This window comes from Chrysochloris asiatica, unplaced genomic scaffold (genome assembly GCF_000296735.1).
Source record: "Chrysochloris asiatica unplaced genomic scaffold, ChrAsi1.0 scaffold00280, whole genome shotgun sequence".
Classification (NCBI taxonomy): domain Eukaryota; kingdom Metazoa; phylum Chordata; class Mammalia; order Afrosoricida; family Chrysochloridae; genus Chrysochloris; species Chrysochloris asiatica.
Genome location: NW_006408798.1, coordinates 282797 through 288759, shown reverse-complemented (window position 1 = coordinate 288759; position 5963 = coordinate 282797).

The window sequence follows — 5963 nt, the reverse complement described above, 5'->3', positions numbered from 1 at the left end:
TAATTCCAAATCTGTTCAATTTCATCACTTTTTGTTCTTCCACAGAGGGAGGGGTCAATAGATGTACCTAAAAGACCACTACAGAGCTTTAAAGATCTCAGGTACTACTTACAAAAGCAGAATATAGAACACTGTATTTTTGGACTCTGTTAAGCCAATTGATCATGGTAGATTTGAGACTACAGTTCGGAGTACCCAGGCCAAGCAACTAATTTCCTCATGGTGTTGGGTAATGTCTAAGACAATTTCATAACTTTAGCTTCTATGTGGTCCACCACATTCATGGATACATTTAAAGCAAAGGTAAATACCCATGTACAAAAATTCTATGTTAAACCTTAATATATTTGTAGACATACTCCCACTCTTGTCCCATATCTGTTCAGCCTGTGTATCAGTACATGCATGTACCCACACACTACTGTTATTACAAGATTGCATATATAACACTATTTACTTATATTCCATTTAACACTTGCACACCTCCTTGTGTCTTCTACTACCTTCATCATTCTTCTGCCAAACTCCATGGTATATATTGCATTCCCTAACACCAAAGTTAACATGTGTCTACCCTCTAGGCACTGCCACTTGTCTGTCAGTTTGTTGTACTGTGGTGGCTTTCATGTTACTGTAAAGCTGGAAACTATGCCACCTGTATTTTAAATACCAGAAGGGTCACCCATGGTGGACAGGTTTCAGTTGAGCTTGCAGACTAAGACAGACATGGAAGAAGGAGAAGTGTGTTATTTCTGAATTAACCACTGAAAACCTTAGGAATAGCAGTGAAAAAATGCCAGATAACACCAGAATATTAAATCTTGAAACATGATGAACAGAACCAGAATATTGTCAGATATAGTGACAGAAGATGAGCCCCTCAGGTTGGAAGGCATTCAAAATACAACTAGGGAAGTTTTGTCTCCTCAAAGTGAAGTTGACCATGATGACACAAATGGAGTAAAGCTTTTGGGACCTTCATTTGCTGATGGGGGACAACAAAAAACAAGGAGGCATAACTGCACACACCCATTAATAACTGGAGCATGGAATACATGAAGTATGAATCTAGGAATATTGGAAGTTGTCAACAATGAAATGGAATAGGTAAACATCTATATCCTAGCTATACAGGATCACTATGAGTCAGAATCAACTCAACAGCACTTAACAACAGCAGCAACAACAACGGCAGCAACAAGCTGAAATGGACTGGTATTGGCCATTCTGAATCTGACAACACATGATTCTCTATGCCAGGAATGACAAATTGAAGGAATGGCATCCCATTCTTCATCATTTTGCCTCTCTTGTTAGATTTATTCCTAAATATTGATTGCATCTTTTGGGTGGTATTGTAAATGACATTGTTTTCTTGATTTTCTTATCAAAGTTCTCTGTATTAGTATTAAGGAATCCAACTGATTTTTTTAAAAGAGTTTTTTTTTTATTATGAATTGAGTGAAAGTTTACAAGGCAGATCATCAGTTTAACATTAAACAAATCATATAATTTGTTTAATAATGATGATTACAATCCCCTCCATCTACCATCAGTTAACAGTATTTCTCTCTATTCATTTTAGCTCTTTAAAACAAACAAATAAACAAAACAACAGTCAGACATATATAATATAATGATTTTAAGCACCTTAGCACACATTCTGCAAGCTTGCATTCTGGTCTCCAGCTCTCATTTCCCTTCTTTCCAGTCCTCAGTTGCTCCCTCTCTCCATGTCCCCATCTCTGCCTCCATCTCTGGTGTCGCTGATTCTCTGGATAAGGTCACACATTCTGCTTGTGCTCTTCTCCCTTGATGGTCCTAGGGTCCACTGTCTCTGCACTGTAAGATTAACTACTCCCTAGTTTTTATTACAAAACTTCTACCTTTTCTATCGTGACAGTTGCAATTAGTCATGATAACAATTACTCACTATTGAATCATAAGAACCTTATCCCCATCTCTTCTTACCAGACCCATCTAGACAAGATGAAAACTATCTTTCCCCAGACACTCTTAAACTACAATCCCTCTTGAAACTTTGTAAGTCCGTCACTTTGTGCCATTATTGCCCCCTCATTTTAGATAGCCAATGTCTAAGTTGCCCATCTCTGTCTACCCTGTATACAGAGAGGATAACCATGATACTTGATATGAAGACTCCTTCCCTCTATGTTAGCATCTTAAGCTACTGCCTCCATGAATATAGATCAGGTTCATCAAATTGTAGCAATTTACCTTTGTAAATTGTAAATACTGTTTTCCAAAGTGGTTGGACCATTTTGCATTCCCCCCAGCAGTGTAGGAGGGTCGCAGTCTCTCCACATCCTCACCAGCATATTGAAGGATCTTGTTTTATTATCCATTCTGCCACTCTTTCAGGGTTTTATGTATGTATTCCCATTGCCTTCTTGCCTGCATGGTTTCTGCTAAGAGATCTGAACTTGATCTGATTTCCTTATCTTTGTATGTAGCACTTCTCTTTTCCCTAGCTGCTTTCAAGAGTCTCTCCTTGTCTTTGATTTTGGAGAGCTTGATTATTATATGCCTTGGTAACTTTCTGGGGTCCGTTGAACTTCTTGAATGCTTATCTTTCACTTAGAAGGATCTTAGGGAAATATTCTTCCAGCAGCTCTTCAACTATCTCCTCTGTGGACTTGTGTGAATCTTACTGTTTTGGAATGCCAATACTTCTTAATTTATTCCTCTTCATGTTGTTCAACATGAATTTTATACCTTCTTCAGATTTTTTAAAATCTTTTTCTTCTGCTTGCTTTTCTATCTTAGTAGTATTGAGAGATTGGTTTCCAGCTCACTATTTCTGGCTTCCATCTCTTCAGTTCTACTCTTTTGCCTTTTCAGTGTATTGTCTATTTCTGGTATTCTATTATTAAACAGTTGGACCTCTTTTTGTAGGTTGCAAATTCTTTCCAATGCTGTATATGTCTTACTTACTTGTTCCTGTAGTGCTTTCCTGACTTTTTCCTTATTCTTCTCAACTCCTCTGTGAAGTGTTTTGATACATTTCATAATCATTTTTCTGAATTCCTTTTCAGGCATTTCCAAAGCCTGCCCTCCTTCCAATATGAAGTCAAGGTCTACCTCCATCTCATTTGTCCCAGTCACTTTATCAGTCTGTATGGTGAGCACATACTCTGAAAAGCTTGATTATATGAAGAAAAATGTGACATCAGGATTGGAGGAAGACTCATTAATAACCTGTGATATGCAGATGATACAACCTTGCTTGGTGAAAGTGAAGAGCACTTAAAATATTTACTGATGAAGATCAAAGGCAAAATCCTTTGGTATGGGTTGTACCTCAGTGTAAACAAGACAAAAATTCTCATCACTGGACCAAGGAACAACATCCATATAAATGGAGAAAGACCAAAGTTGCCAAAGATTTAATTTGTCTTGGATCAACCATCAATGCTCTTGGAAGCAACAGTCAAGAAATAAAATGACATACTGCATTAGGCAAATTTGCTGCACAAGACCACTTTAAAGTTTTCAAGAGCAAAGATGTCAGTTTGAGGACTAAGGTGCGCCTGACTCAAGCCGTAGTATTTTCAATAACCTAATATGCATGTGAAAATTGGACAGTGATTAAGGAAGACCATAGAACAATTGATGCATTTGAGTTATGGTGTTGTTGGAGAATATTAAAAGTACCAAGGACTGCCAATGTTGGAAAAAGTACATCAAGAATGTTCCCTAGAAGCCAGGATGGCCAGAGTGAGTCCCTCATACTTTGGACATATTGTCAGGAGGAACCAGCCACTGGAGAAGGATACCATGTCAGGTTAAATGTACTGTCAGAGAAAAAAGGAAGTCTCTCCAGTGAGATGCACAGTAGCAGCAGAAATGGGCTCAAACATAGCAATGATTGGTGGGTTGCAGTTGGACTGGGCAGTATTTTATTTTGCTGTGCATAGGGATGCTATGATGCAGTACTGACTCAATGGCACCTAACAATGACAACAACAAATGAACAGATGGAACATCAACTGAGATATCTCAACAAACAGATGCAATACAGAGAGTACTCATTTTTCTATGTCAAGAAGTTTGGAAGACAACTCCTGGCCCAATAAAAACCCTATGCCATGGAGTCAGTTTCAACTCATAGCAACCCGGTATAGGGTTTCCAATACTGTAAATCATTATAGGAGCAGACAGCCAAGGAGTGACTAGTAGGTTTGAATGGCTAACCTTGCAATTATCACCTCAATGTCTACTCTACAGTGCTAATAGGGATGCTTAATTGACTAGGATATATTCGTATACATGCCCATTCCAAAGAAAGGGAATCTATATAGGATATTGTTTTGGTTGGAATAAGTCAATCACGTAAGGACAAATATAGTGAGACAACTACTATTAAATGTCAAGTAAAGGTTTACACACAGAAAAAAGCTTTTATTTTTAATTTTTAAGGTTATGGTTAGGGTTAGTGTTAGTGTCAGGAATAAGGGCTAGGCTTGGACTATAAGTAAGACTTGACCTAGTTTTTAGGATTACAGTTAGGCTTATTTTTATAAATTTACTTTTTTTTTTCTTGATATCTACTTGATTTCCTCTTCATTTGGAAATACTGTTACTATGTTATTCTCTCATTTAAATTTATGATTTGTTCTTGTTGCAACTGTTTATCTGGTTCTGTGTCTTCAGTTTTGTAGGTTTGTTTCATGCAGTGTAGTGAATTATTTCATATTCTTCTTCCAGTTTTGTCTTTGTAACTCGTTTCCTGCTATGTTACGTAAGAAAAAAGTAGGAGAGGATACTGATAGGAAGACATGATTCAGTTGTGGATGTTAAAAGAGATAATTTTAATTGTTGAAACTTGGAACTCTCAGTGGTTTTTAAATGAGCCATCTCAAAAGCAGCAGGAAGTGTCTCACTACTGTCAAAGAGGAAGAACCAGGAATGGAGCTTGTCCTTTGAACCTTGAGATCCCTGCACATTGAACCTCCTCAACCCAGTGACAGAAAACTGTGACACTGGAGGAGTGGCAGTGAAGCAACAGCAGCAGAACCATGAACCAGACACAGAAGCATGAGACAGGGCAGTGGGCTTTCCAGTCCACAGAGCAAGTAAGCTGAGTGACTTCAGGCAGGAGGCTTAATTGTAGAGTGGTGTGCCTCCAAGCATTTAAGTGGTAGAATTAAGTTTGCTGACCCATAAAGCTAGAGCTGAGTTCCTTCAGGTTGAAGCTTTTGATGGGTTAGTGTGTCCAGTGAGAATTTATCATCAGTTAACTGGGAAACTGTGCCCGGGCATTTTCTGATCCTATATTGTAACCTGTTAACATCCCTAATAAACCCCATACTTGTGAGTATTTTCTGTGAGTATTTGTGTGGCCATTGCAATGAATTATCCAAACCAACAGATAAGTAGAGAGCTCTATGGGAAGTATGTCTCCTGTTTCATTTTTCTCCCCCAGAATAACGTCTAGATCTGGATTGAGTACTGAATGATCTTGTCATGCTTGTTATTCTCATGTTGCTCTTGTTTGTTCTTGCTTCAAAGAACTCCACTTAGTAAGTTTTATAAAGTTGGTCTGGTTTTTACAAATTCTTTCTTTAAAATTTCTGTTAGTCAGAAAATGACCTAGTTTTACTGTCATCGTTAATGGACAATTTTACAAAGCATATAATTCTTGGTTTGCAATTTTTTTTTTCTTTCAGAATTTTATATATGCCATTCAACTGGCTTCTTGTTTGCATAGTTTCTGCTGAGAAATCAGAGTTTAGTCTTATGTATTTTCCAGAAAGAATGATTTTGTGAAAGATACCATGAATGATAAGAAAGGGGGTAAGTCATTAACTAGAGGTTAGAACCCTCGTAGTGTAGAGAGCTACACCTTTGGACTGTCAACTGCAGAGTCGGCAGCTCAAATTCATCAGTCACATCATAGGAGAAAGATGAGGCTTGCTCCTCCCATAAAGATTTACAGCCTC